The sequence below is a fragment of the Oncorhynchus kisutch genome, linkage group LG11 (assembly GCF_002021735.2).
Source record: "Oncorhynchus kisutch isolate 150728-3 linkage group LG11, Okis_V2, whole genome shotgun sequence".
NCBI lineage: Eukaryota > Metazoa > Chordata > Actinopteri > Salmoniformes > Salmonidae > Oncorhynchus > Oncorhynchus kisutch.
In genome coordinates this window covers 49,887,032-49,901,960 of record NC_034184.2, presented here as the reverse complement: position 1 = coordinate 49,901,960, position 14,929 = coordinate 49,887,032, and positions in this window count along the sequence as shown.

Here is a 14,929-nt window from a genome sequence, read left to right as displayed (position 1 = left end):
CTCACATGGGTAGACAGACCATTCCATAAAAATGGAGCTCTATAGGAGAAAGCTCTGCCTCCAGCTGTTTGCTTAGAAATTCTAGGGACAATTAGGAGGCCTGCGTCTTGTGACCGTAGCGTACGTGTAGGTATGTACGGCAGGACCAAATCAGAGAGATAGGTAGGAGCAAGCCCATGTAATGCTTTGTAGGTTAGCAGTAAAACCTTGAAATCAGCCCTTGCCTTGACAGGAAGCCAGTGTAGGGAGGCTAGCACTGGAGTAATATGATACATTTTTTTGGTTCTAGTCAGGATTCTAAGCAGCCGTATTTAGCACTAACTGAAGTTTATGTAACACATTGAAAAGTCCCAAAAGTGCAAACCAAACCTGATACAAATATGACCAGATTGGGATCCTGGAGTGGGAATTCTGCGAGGGGTTAGGATGTTATCTTCATGATCTGGTAACTCTTCCTAGAGGTTGCCAGTAGAATAAGAGAGTATGGACTTATTTAGGAAATGGTTTTAGCAGTAACAGTATGTTATGCTTTTTGACATTTGTCTTAGAGATGTTAAGAAAAGGTTAATGTCATAATTTGTCATATAGTCAATGTTTGTCTAGTTTCCTTAACCTTTTGCGACGAGCAATCCCGGATCCGGGAGCGTAATCATAGCCTCAAACGAATTATTTTATTTATTTATTTATTTTACCTTTATTTAACCAGGTAGGCAAGTTGAGAACAAGTTCTCATTTACAATTGCGACCTGGCCAAGATAAAGCAAAGCAGTTCGACAGATAAAACGACACAGAGTTACACATGGAGTAAAAACAAACATACAGTCAATAATGCAGTATAAACAAGTCTATATACAATGTGAGCAAATGAGGTGAGAAGGGAGGTAAAGGCAAAAAAGGCCATGATGGCAAAGTAAATACAATATAGCAAGTAAAATACTGGAATGGTAGTTTTGCAATGGAAGAATGTGCAAAGTAGAAATAAAAAATAATGGGGTGCAAAGGAGCAAAATAAATAAATAAATTAAAATTAAATACAGTTGGGAAAGAGGTAGTTGTTTGGGCTAAATTATAGGTGGGCTATGTACAGGTGCAGTAATCTGTGAGCTGCTCTGACAGTTGGTGCTTAAAGCTAGTGAGGGAGATAAGTGTTTCCAGTTTCAGAGATTTTTGTAGTTCGTTCCAGTCATTGGCAGCAGAGAACTGGAAGGAGAGGCGGCCAAAGAAAGAATTGGTTTTGGGGGTGACTAGAGAGATATACCTGCTGGAGCGTGTGCTACAGGTGGGAGATGCTATGGTGACCAGCGAGCTGAGATAAGGGGGGACTTTACCTAGCAGGGTCTTGTAGATGACATGGAGCCAGTGGGTTTGGCGACGAGTATGAAGCGAGGGCCAGCCAACGAGAGCGTACAGGTCGCAATGGTGGGTAGTATATGGGGCTTTGGTGATAAAACGGATTGCACTGTGATAGACTGCATCCAATTTGTTGAGTAGGGTATTGGAGGCTATTTTGTAAATGACATCGCCAAAGTCGAGGATTGGTAGGATGGTCAGTTTTACAAGGGTATGTTTGGCAGCATGAGTGAAGGATGCTTTGTTGCGAAATAGGAAGCCAATTCTAGATTTAACTTTGGATTGGAGATGTTTGATATGGGTCTGGAAGGAGAGTTTACAGTCTAACCAGACACCTAAGTATTTGTAGTTGTCCACGTATTCTAAGTCAGAGCCGTCCAGAGTAGTGATGTTGGACAGGCGGGTAGGTGCAGGTAGCGATCGGTTGAAAAGCATGCATTTAGTTTTACTTGTATTTAAGAGCAATTGGAGGCCACGGAAGGAGAGTTGTATGGCATTGAAGCTTGCCTGGAGGGTTGTTAACACAGTGTCCAAAGAAGGGCCGGAAGTATACAGAATGGTGTCGTCTGCGTAGAGGTGGATCAGGGACTCACCAGCAGCAAGAGCGACCTCATTGATGTATACAGAGAAGAGAGTCGGTCCAAGAATTGAACCCTGTGGCACCCCCATAGAGACTGCCAGAGGTCCGGACAGCAGACCCTCCGATTTGACACACTGAACTCTATCAGAGAAGTAGTTGGTGAACCAGGCGAGGCAATCATTTGAGAAACCAAGGCTGTCGAGTCTGCCGATGAGGATATGGTGATTGACAGAGTCGAAAGCCTTGGCCAGATCAATGAATACGGCTGCACAGTAATGTTTCTTATCGATGGCGGTTAAGATATCGTTTAGGACCTTGAGCGTGGCTGAGGTGCACCCATGACCAGCTCTGAAACCAGATTGCATAGCAGAGAAGGTATGGTGAGATTCAAAATGGTCGGTAATCTGTTTGTTGACTTGGCTTTCGAAGACCTTAGAAAGGCACGGTAGGATAGATATAGGTCTGTAGCAGTTTGGGTCAAGAGTGTCCCCCCCTTTGAAGAGGGGGATGACCGCAGCTGCTTTCCAATCTTTGGGAATCTCAGACGACACGAAAGAGAGGTTGAACAGGCTAGTAATAGGGGTGGCAACAATTTCGGCAGATAATTTTAGAAAGAAAGGGTCCAGATTGTCTAGCCCGGCTGATTTGTAGGGGTCCAGATTTTGCAGCTCTTTCAGAACATCAGCTGAATGGATTTGGGAGAAGGAGAAATGGGGAAGGCTTGGGCGAGTTGCTGTTGGGGGTGCAGTGCTGTTGTCCGGGGTAGGAGTAGCCAGGTGGAAAGCATGGCCAGCCGTAGAAAAATGCTTATTGAAATTCTCAATTATGGTGGATTTATCAGTGGTGACAGTGTTTCCTATCTTCAGTGCAGTGGGCAGCTGGGAGGAGGTGTTCTTATTCTCCATGGACTTTACAGTGTCCCAGAACTTTTTTGAGTTAGTGTTGCAGGAAGCAAATTTCTGCTTGAAAAAGCTAGCCTTGGCTTTTCTAACTGCCTGTGTATAATGATTTCTAGCTTCCCTGAACAGCTGCATATCACGGGGGCTGTTCGATGCTAATGCAGAACGCCATAGGATGTTTTTGTGTTGGTTAAGGGCAGTCAGGTCTGGGGAGAACCAAGGGCTATATCTGTTCCTGGTTCTAAATTTCTTGAATGGGGCATGTTTATTTAAGATGGTTAGGAAGGCATTTTAAAAAAATATCCAGGCATCCTCTACTGACGGGATGAGATCAATATCCTTCCAGGATACCCCGGCCAGGTCGATTAGAAAGGCCTGCTCGCAGAAGTGTTTCAGGGAGCGTTTTACAGTGATGAGTGGAGGTCGTTTGACCGCTGACCCATTACGGATGCAGGCAATGAGGCAGTGATCGCTGAGATCTTGGTTGAAGACAGCAGAGGTGTATTTAGAGGGGAAGTTGGTTAGGATGATATCTATGAGGGTGCCCGTGTTTAAGGTTTTGGGGAGGTACCTGGTAGGTTCATTGATTATTTGTGTGAGATTGAGGGCATCAAGTTTAGATTGTAGGATGGCTGGGGTGTTAAGCATGTTCCAGTTTAGGTCGCCTAGCAGCACGAACTCTGAAGATAGATGGGGGGCAATCAGTTCACATATGGTGTCCAGAGCACAGCTGGGGGCAGAGGGTGGTCTATAGCAGGCGGCAACGGTGAGAGACTTGTTTTTAGAGAGGTGGATTTTTAAAAGTAGAAGTTCAAATTGTTTGGGTACAGACCTGGATAGTAGGACAGAACTCTGCAGGCTATCTTTGCAGTAAATTGCAACACCGCCCCCTTTGGCAGTTCTATCTTGTCTGAAAATGTTGTAGTTTGGAATTAAAACTTCAGAATTTTTGGTGGTCTTCCTAAGCCAGGATTCAGACACAGCTAGAACATCCGGGTTGGCAGAGTGTGCTAAAGCAGTGAATAGAACAAACTTAGGGAGGAGGCTTCTAATGTTAACATGCATGAAACCAAGGCTATTACGGTTACAGAAGTCGTCAAAAGAGAGCGCCTGGGGAATAGGAGTGGAGCTAGGCACTGCAGGGCCTGGATTCACCTCTACATCGCCAGAGGAACATAGGAGGAGTAGAATAAGGGTACGGCTAAAAGCTATGAGAATTGGTCGTCTAGAACGTCTGGAACATAGAGTAAAAGGAGGTTTCTGGGGGCGATAAAATAGCATCAAGGTATAATGTACAGACAAATGTATGGTAGGATGTGAATACAGTGGAGGTAAACCTAGGTATTGAGTGATGAAGAGAGAGATATTGTCTCTAGAAACATCGTTGAAACCAGGAGATGTCATTGCATGTGTGGGTGGTGGAACTAATAGGTTGGATAAGGTATAGTGAGCAGGACTAGAGGCTCTACAGTGAAATAAGCCAATAAACACTAACCAGAACAGAAATGGACAAGACATATTGACATTAAGGATAGGCATGCTTAGTCGAGTGATCAAAAGGGTCCGGTGAGTGGAGAGGTTGGTTGGTGATTTAGACAGCTAGCCAGGGCATCGGTAGCAAGCTAGCATAGGATGGAGGTCTGTTAGCCACCCCTTACGTTCCGTCAGTAGATTAGTGGGGTTCCGTGTGGTAGAGGGGATTAATCCAAATCACACAACAACAACAAAAATAAAAACAATAGATATAGTTATAGAGGCCCAAGAAGAAAAGATAATAATAATAATTTAAAAAAATATATATATATATAAAAAAAATAATAATAATAATAATTAAAATTAAAAAAATTGTCCGATTGTCTATTCAGATAGCAGCCGGTAAGACAGCTAACGGTTAGCAGGCCGCAGATGGGCGTTCAGGTAACGTCGCGACGGAGGAGCCGGCCGAATAACTCCCTCGGGTAGATAACGTCGGCAGTCCAGCTGTGAAGGCCCGGTGGGGCTCCGCGAAGGCAGCAAAACGGGTCCGGATAGGTGACTGCAGCCCAGGTGTGATTGATGGAACTCAGGAGTGATTGACGGAGCTTGCTAGCTCCGGAACAATTGATGTTTGCTCCGGAATCGACGAAGGCCGATGGTCACACGGATAGCAGCTAGCTAGCTGTGAGATCCGGGTATGAATGTCCAGGGACATGGAGAGAAAAATTGGTCCGGTATGTTCCGTTCCGAGCCGCGCTGCGCCGTACAGAACTGGCGATAGATCTTCGAGCTAAAGGATAGCTGATGACCACAAACCGTGGTTAGCTGAATATTAACGATTTGCCAGTAAAGGAGCTAACTAGCTTCTGAACTAGCTTCTGGATTAGCTTCTGGCTAGTTTCAGGCTAGCTTCTTGGAGTTTCTGGCTAGCTTCTTGGAGGATTACAGATCTGAGGTAAATAATACTTTTTTATAAATATACATTGGTGAGGCGGGTTGCAGGAGAGTGTTTTGAAGATGAGTTGATGGAAAATAAAAATAAAATGTATGTGAAAAAGTTGTAAATATATATATATACAGGACACGACAAGACGAGGACAAAAGACGTCTGAACTGCTATGCCACCTCGGTTATTAGCATAATTAATTAGCATAACACAGCGGACATAAATACCCCTAGAAACTTTTCCTATTCATGAAAATCGCAAATGAAATTAAATAAATATATTCAAACACAAGCTTAGCCTTTTGTTAACAACATTGTCATCTCAGATTTTCAAAATATGCGTTACAGCCAACGCTAGACAAGCATTTGTGTAAGTTTATCATGGCATAATGCTATGCTAGGCTCTGCTGGCCGCAGGCAACATTTTCACGAAAATAAGAAAAGCAACCAAATTAAATCATTTACTTTTGAAGAACTTCAGACGCTTTCACTCAGGAGACTCCCAGTTAGATACAAATGCTCCTTTTTTCCAAAAAGATAATTTTTGTAGGCGAAATAGCTCCCGTATCTTCATCATGCTTGGCTGAGAAATCGACCGGAAAATGCTACAACTATAACGCCAAACTTTTTTCAAAATTTGCTCCATAATATCAACAGAAACACGGCAAACGTTGTTTAGGATCCATCCTCAAGGTGTTTTTAACATATATATTCGATAATATATCCGTCGAGGCAATTGGTTTCTCATAAGAAGCGATTGGAAAAATGGCTACCTCAGTATTTTACGCAAGATTTTCTGCGGGAGACACCATGTGACCACTTGCTATATATGGTCCCTTACGGCTATTCTTCAATGGAAATGCGTAAAAAGACGTCACAATGCTGTAGTCACCTTGGGGAATACGTGGAAAACGTAAGCTCATTCGTAGCTCATTCACAGCCATATAGAGTCATTGGCATGAGGCGGTTTCAAAAAATGTGGCGCTTCCTGGTTGGATTTTTATCTGGGTTTCACCTGTAACATCAGTTCTGTGGCACTCAGAGACAATATCTTTGCAGTTTTGGAAACGTCAGAGTGTTTTCTTTCCAAAGCTGTCAATGATATGCATAGTCGAGCATCATCTTGTGACAAAATATCTTGTTTAAAACGGGAACGTTTTTCATCCAAAAATTCAAATAACGCCCCCTAGTTAAACATAAATGTAATGAACTTAACCTCAAAAAAGCACAGACCATAACAACAGTTATCATGGAAGGTGACGTCAGATCGTGTCTTAATGCACGGTAGGAATAATTTGACCATAGACAGTGTGTAAACCTCAAAACCCTCCCTAACCGACTGAAGAAAGAGCGACTTTTACCACTCCTATCTGAGTCCGAGCCATAAACCAGGGTTGGGGTGCTGAGAGCGCATGTGGAGTGAGAGTGGAGACAGAGAACAAGCTCAGGTGAGAGACTCGTGTACATGGGAGAAACGGAAGTATCTACTTGGATATTAAAATTGGGACATTATCAAGGGACACGAAATGTGACATGTGACATTGGGTAAACGATATCTGAAGAAGACACGCTAAAATGATAAGTGCCAGGTGAAGGAAAGGGGGATAGTGGTATACGCCCTGATAACTATTTAGACTAAGAATGCATTGAGATACTGATATTTCTTTACCAGGCCACTCATGACAGGAAAATAGGGACAAAGGGGGGCTGTATTGAGAAGAAAAAGTTGTTTATACATGCACAGTGGGGCAAAAAAGTATTTAGTCAGCCACCAATTGTGCAAGTTCTCCCACTTAAAAAGATGAGAGAGGCCTGTAATGTTCATCATAGGTACACTTCAACTATAACAGACAAAATGAGGAAAGAAAATCCAGAAAATCACATTGTATGATTTTTAATGAATTTATTTGCAAATTATGGTGGAAAATAAGTATTTGGTCACCTACAAACAAGCAAGATTTCTGTCTCTAACAGACCTGTAACTTCTTCTTTAAGAGGCTCCTCTGTCCCCCACTTGTTACCTGTATTAATGGCACCTGTTTGAACTTGTAATCAGTATAAAAGACACCTGCCCACAACCTCAAACAGTCACACTCCAAACTCCACTATGGCCAAGACCAAAGAGCTGTCAAGGATACCAGAAACAAAATTGTAGACCTGCACCAGGCTGGGAAGACTGAATCTGCAATAGGTAAGTAGCTTGGTTTGAAGAAATCAACTGTGGGAGCAATTATTAGGAAATGGAAGACATACAAGACCACTGATAATCTCCCTCGATCTGGGGCTCCACGCAAGATCTCACCCCGGGGGTCAAAATGATCACAAGAACGGTGAGCAAAAATCCCAGAACCACACGGGGGGAGCTAGTGAATGACCTGCAGAGAGCTGGGACCAAAGTAACAAAGCCTACCATCAGTAACACACTACGCCGCCAGGGACTCAAATCCTGCAGTGCCAGACGTGTCCCCCTGCTTAAGCCAGTACATGTCCAGTCCCGTCTGAAGTTTGCTAGAGAGCATTTGGAGGATCCAGAAGAAGATTGGGAGAATGTCATATGGTCAGATGAAACCAAAATAAAACTTTTTGTTAACTCAACTCGTCGTGTTTGGAGGACAAAGAATGCTGAGTTGCATCCAAAGTACACCATACCTACTGTGAAGCATGGGGGTAGAAACATCATGCTTTGGGGCTGTTTTTCTGCAAAGGGACCAGGACGACTGATCCGTGTAAAGGAAATGAATGAATTGGGCCATGTATCGTGAGATTTTGAGTGAGGCAAGGGCATTGAAGATGAAACGTGGCTGGGTCTTTCAGCATGACAATGATCCCAAACACACCACCTGAGCAATGAAGGAGTGGCTTCGTAAGAAGCATTTCAAGGTCCTGGAGTGGCCTAGCCAGTCTCCAGATCTCAACCCCATAGAAAATCTTTGGAGGGAGTTGAAAGTCCGTGTTGCCCAGCAACAGCCCCAAAACATCACTGCTCTAGAGGAGATCTGCATGGAGGAATGAGCCAAAATACCAGCAACAGTGTGTGAAAACCTTGTGAAGACTTACAGAAAATGTTTGACCTCTGTCATTGCCAACAAAGGGTATATAACAAAGTACTGATAAACTTTTGTTATTGACCAAATGCTTATTTTCGACCATCATTTGCAAATAAATTCATTAAATATCCTACAATGTGATTTTCTGGATTTTGTTTCTCATTTTGTCTGTCATAGATGAAGTGTACCTATGATCAAAATTACAGGCCTCTCTCATCTTTTTAAGTGGGAGTACTTGCACAATTGGTGGCTGACTAAATCATTTTTTGCCCCACTGTATAAACATGTAATGTCATGAAATGTGAGATGCGTGTGTCTGCCGCCACACCCCAACCCACATGAAATAGCCTATTTGAGGCTGTTGAGCGGAGGGCAGGCCCACAACAATTGCCAAAGTGAAATGGAGACAGTAGATACGGCTGGTCTGTTGTAATATAATAAAGACAGTAGATCTAGCTGGTCTGTCATAATATAATAGAGACAGTAGATCTAGCTGAAATGTCATAATATAAAAGAGACAGTAGATCTAGCAGGTCATAATAATATATTCAACCTTATGTTCCCTGTACTGTTTTCCTACTTGCAATTACAGAGATCATACGTTTCCTGTAGTTCTTGACACACTGCAGCAGGGATTTTGCCCCACTCCCCCATACAGACCTTCTCCAGATCCTTCAGGTTTCGGGGCTATCGCTGGGCAATACGGACTTTCAGCTCTCTCCAAAGATTTTCTATTGGGTTCAGGTCTGGAGACTGGCTAGGCCACTCCAGGACCGTGTGATGTTACTTACGGAGCCACTCCTTAGTTGCCCTGGCTGTGTGTTTCGGGTCATTGTCATGCTGGAAGACCCAGCCACGACCCATCTTCAATGCTCTTACTGAGGGAAGGAGGTTGTTGGCCAAGATCTCACGATACATGGCCCCATCCATCCTCCCCTCAATACGGTGCGGTCATCCTGTCCCCTTTGCAGAAAAGCATCCCCAAAGAATGATGTTTCCACCTCCATGCTTCACGGTTGGGATGGTGTTCTTGGGGTTGTACTCATCCTTCTTCTTCCTCCAAACACAGCAAGTGGAGTTTAGACCAAGAAGCTCTATTTTTGTCTCAACAGACCACATGACCTTCTCCCATTCCTCCTCTGGATCATCCAGATGGTCATTGGCAAACTTCAGACGGGCCTGGACATGCGCTGGCTTGAGCAGGGGGATCTTGCGTGCACTGCAGGATTTTAATGCATGACGGCGTAGTGTGTTACTAATGGTTTTCTTTGAGACTGGTCCCAGCTTTCTTCAGGTCATTGACCAGGTCCTGCCATGTAGTTCTGGGCTGATCCCTCACCTTCCTCATGATCATTGATGCCCCACGAGGTGAGATCTTGCATGGAGCCCCAGACTGAGGGTGACTGACCATCATCTTGAACTTCTTCCATTTTCTAATAATTGCGCCAACAGTTGTTGCCTTCTCACCAAGCTGCTTGCCTATTGTCCTGTAGCCCATCCCAGCCTTGTGCAGGTCTACAATTCTATCCCTGATGTCCTTACACAGCTCTCTGGTCTTGGCCATTGTGGAGAGGTTGGAGTCTGTTTGATTGAGTGTGAGGACAGGTGTCTTTTATACAGGTAACGAGTTCAAACAGGTGCAGCCAGAAGAAGACTGGCCACCCCTCATAGCCTGGTTCCTCTCTAAGTTTCTTCCTAGGTTTTTGCCTTTCTAGGGAGTTTTTCCTTGACACTGTTCTACTACACCTGCATTGCTTGCTGTTTGGGGTTTTAGGCTGGGGAAAGGGTTTTGATTTGATAGAGGACTGAGGGTCTTGCAAATATTGAAAGTGTGTAAATAGTTACCCAATGTAATTTTGTAAATTTATATATATATATTTTTCATATATCTTTTAATCAATAATAATTTTTTTCCCATTTGTTTTTCATTCATTTTTCTCCCAAATTTTTTTTGGGGGGGGTGTGTTAGAATACCATTTTGGTATTTTGTATATAGTTATTTGTTTCCAAATGTGTACCTTCACCAATTTGGCCACTTGGGTACATTTGGGCTACTTGTGTGGGACACCTGGGTGCCTTCATGATAAATGTCATGTAGCACACTCATTTTGGAAGTTATCATTCTGAAACTTTGCACAAGTACTGTTGCCCTCTTATATTTTCCACAGAAATTTTCCCCATCATCCTATCTGAATCTTTGTTTTATCTTGTTCATTTTAAAGATGATGATCCAAAAATAAAAAACATATGTTTTTTTTTCATTGTTTTATCTCAACCAGATCTATTGTGTTATTCTCCTACATTCAATTCACATTTACACAAACTTCAGAGTGTTTTCTTTCAAATGGTACCAAGAATATGCATATCCTTGGTTCTGTGCCTGAGCTACGGCTGTTAGATTTGGGTATGTCTTCAGACGGAAATTGCACAAAGTAGGGGGTAGCTGTAAGAGGTTTTAAAAGTAGAACGTTTGCAGCAATCCACTTCCTTATGTCTGAAACACAGGCTTCTAGCGAGGGCAATTTTGGGGATTCACCATGTTTCATTGAAATGTACAGCTGTGTGTCATCCGCAATAGCAGTGAAAGTTAACATCATGTTTTCAAAATACATCCCCAAGAGGTCAAATATATAGTGAAAACAATAGTGGTCCTTATCGTGGCAGAATCTGGTTAGGTCTGGTTAGTCTTATCTGTGAATGTGTCATATGTAAACATATCTTTTAAACCATGTGAAGGGATGATTGAGGGGGACCCAATTATCTCTTGGCTCCACAATGTCCGTGTGCCAGTCACTGTCTCTCTGTGATCTTGTCCAGGAGGGGGTGTATTTGATATATACCATTGGGTGAGGTAATGGTGTTGGTCCTGAGTGGTACCAAGAGTGAGATAAGAACATAGTTTAGGAGACCAAAGCTGAATGATAATTTATAGCCAATGCTGTCTGGCTATGTGTGTCTTTGCTATAAATGATCTCAGTTGCAATGTGTAAGCACTCTCAGAAAATTAATTTATAGACACTGAATTGATCTGAGAGTCACAGGGTTGTGACGGAGCTCATAATAATTTACGATGGACTTTATGATAACTCTGACTTGTGTGGTGGTTTGCTCTCATGATTTGGTAAATACAGGAAATTTCCACTACATCCTATAACGGAACCTTGAGGAACACCAAACATTTACATTTGATTTGTCAGAGGACAAACCATTCACAGAGACAAACTGATATCTTTCCGGCAGATAAGATCTAAACCAGGCCAGAACTTGTCCGTGTAGACCAATTTGGGTTTCCAATCTCTCCAAAAGAATGTGGTGATCGATGGTATCAAAAGCAGCACTAAGGTCTAGGAGCACGAGGACTGATGCAGAGCCTCGGTCTGATGCCATTAAAAGGTAATTGACCACCTTCACAAGTGCAGTCTCAGTGCTATGATGGGGTCTAAAACCAGACTGAAGCATTTCGTATACATTGTTTGTCTTCAGGAAGGCAGTGAGTTGCTGCGCAACAGCTTTTTCAAAATGTTTTGAGAGGAATGGAAGATTCGATATAAGCCAATAGTTTTTTATATTTCTGGGTCAAGGTTTGGCTTTTTCAAGAAAGGCTTTATTACTGCCACTTTTAGTGAGTTTGGTACACACCCGGTGGATTGAGAGCCATTTATTATGTTCAACATAGGAGTGCCAAGCACAGGAAGCAGCTCTTTCTTTCAGTAGTTTAGTTGGAATAGGGTCCGGTATGCACCTTGAAGGTTTAGAGGCCATGATTATTTTCATCAATGTGTCAAGAGATATAGTATTTAAAAACTTGAGTCTCTCCCTTGATCCTAGGTCCTGGCAGAGTTGTGCAGACTCAGGATAACAGAGCTTTGGAGGAATACGCAGATTTAAAGAGGAGTCTGTAATTTGCTTTCTAATGATCATGATCTTTTCCTCAAAAGAAGTTCATGAATTTATTACTACTGAAGTGAAAGCCATCCTCTCTTGTGGAATGCTGCTTTTTAGTTAGCTTTGCGGCAGTATCAAAAATACATTTCAGATTGTTCTTATTTTCCTCAATTAAGTTGGATACTGCACGGTACTGTCTTCCAAGCTAGTCGGAAGACTTCCAGTTTGGTGTGACGCCATTTCCGTTCCAATTTTCTGGAAGCTTGCTTCAGAGCTTGGGTTTTTTCTGTATACCAGGGAAGCTAGTTTCTTATGAGAAATGTTTTTCGTTTTTAGGGGTGCAACTGCATCTAGGGCATTGTGCAAGGTTAAATTGAGTTCCTCAGTTAGGTGGTTAACTGATTTCTGTCCTCTGAGGTCCTTGGGTAGGCAGAGGGAGTCTGTAAGGGCATCAACGAATCTTTGGGTTGTCTGAACATTTATATCACGTCTTTTGATGCTCCTTGGTTGGGGTCTGAGCAGATTATTTGTTGCAATTGCAAACATAATAAAATGGTGGTCCGATAGTCCTGGATTATGATGAAAAACATTAAGATCCACAACATTTATTCCATAGGTCCAGAGTATGACTGTGCCAGTGATGAGGTCCAGAGACATATTGGACAAAACCCACTGAGTCGATGATGGCTCCGAAAGCCTTTTGGAGTGGGTCTGTGGACTTTTCCATGTGAATATTAAAGTCACCAAAAATTTTAATATTATCTGCTATGACTACAAGGCCCGATAGGAATTCAGGGAACTGAGTGAGGAAAGCTGTATATGGCCCAGGAGGCCTGTAAACAGTAGCTATAAAAAGTGATTGGGTAGGCTGCATAGATTTCATGACTAGAAGCTCAAAAGACGAAAACGTAGTTTTTTTGTGTTGTAAAATTGTAAGTTGCTATCGTAAATATTAGCAACACCTCCGCCTTTGCGGGATGCACAGGGGATATGGTCACTAGTGTAACCAGGAGGTGAGGCCTCATTTAACACAGTCAATTCATCAGGCTTAAGCCATGTTTCAGTCATGCCAATCATATCAAGATTATGATCACTGACTATAACTTTCTTTGTAGTGAGGGATCTAACATTAAGTAGCCCTATTTTGAGATGTGAGGTATCACGATCTCTTTCAATAATGGCAGGAATGGAGGAGGTCTTTATTCTAGTGAGATTACTAAGGCGAACCCCGCAATGTTTAATTTGGGCCAACCTAGGTCGAGGCACAGACACGGTCTCAATGGGGATAGCTGAGCTGACTACACTGGCCGTGCTAGTGGCAGACTCCACTAAGCTGGCAGGCTGGCTAACAGCCTGCTGCCTGGCCTGCACCCTATTTCATTGTGGAGCTAGAGGAGTTAGAGCCCTGTCTGTGTTCGTATATAAGATGAGAGAACCCCTCCAGCTAGGATGGAGTCCGTCACTCCTCAACAGGCCAGGCTTGGTCCAACAGTAAAACAACCTGAGACTGTTCATGTGAGGGGTTGCTTCTCAGCCAAGGGAGTGGGCTCACTCACAATTTTCCCTAAGAACACAGCCATGAATAAAGAATGGTATCAACACATCCTCAGAGAGCAACTTCTCCCAACCATCCAGGAACAGTTTGGTGATGAACAATGCCGTTTCCAGCATGATGGAGCACCTTGCCATAAAGGCAAAGGTGATAACTAAGTGTCTCTGGGAACAAAACATCGATATGTTGGGTCCATGGCCAAGAAACTCCCAAGACCTTAATCCCATTGAGAACTTGAGGTCAATCCTCAAAAGGTGGGTGGACAAACAAAAACCCACAAATTCTGACAAACTCCAAGCATTGATAATGCAAGAATGGGCTGCCATCAGTCAGGATGTGGCCCAGAAGTTAATTGACAGCATGCCAGGGCGGATTGCAGAGGTCTTGAAAAAGAAGGGTCAGCACTGCATATATTGACTCTTTTGCATAAATGTCATGTAATTGTCAATAAAAGCCTTTGTCAATAAAAGACTACAAAGCCTCCGTAGTAACATCTGACAAAAATATCTAAAGACACTGAAGCAGCAAACTTTGTGGAAATTTATATTTGTGTCATTCTCAAAACTTTTGGCCACGAGTATATGTAGTGGGTGAGTCTCTCTCCCTCACACGCACACACACAAACACACAGCTGAAACAGGATGCCACCAACACCATGTTACTGTGTGTGTGTGCAGTAATCACGAAGACTGGATGAGGACTGTAATTAACCACTCAGCCATCTGAGCATTCTAATAACCTGTGATGCCAGGGCCATCAGTGAGGTGACATGGACTGGACAGACCCTAGATTTAATCAACCCACTCTCACACACTGTGACACCTTCTTGTGCTTGGCTTGTAGCTTAAAATAGGTTGATAAGGGTATTTTATTATCCAAACCTCTCCCTTTGAGGAGTTAAGGTAAGCAAACAATTTATTTTGCAGAAGTAGTTCATTGTAGGAGAAACAATTCATTTAGCATTTTGTTCTAGTTTTTAAAGCTCTGGTTATGAATCGATGATGTGTGTGAAATCTTTGGATCTTTTTTTTTCTGGGCCAGTTTGCTGAACCATTCTTTATTCATGGCTGTGTTCTTAGGGAAAAGTGAATGAGCCCACTCCCTTGGCTGAGAAGCAACCCCACACATTAATGGGTGGCAGGGTAGTCTAGTGGTTAGAGTGTTGGACTAGTAACTAGAATGGTTGCAAGTTCAA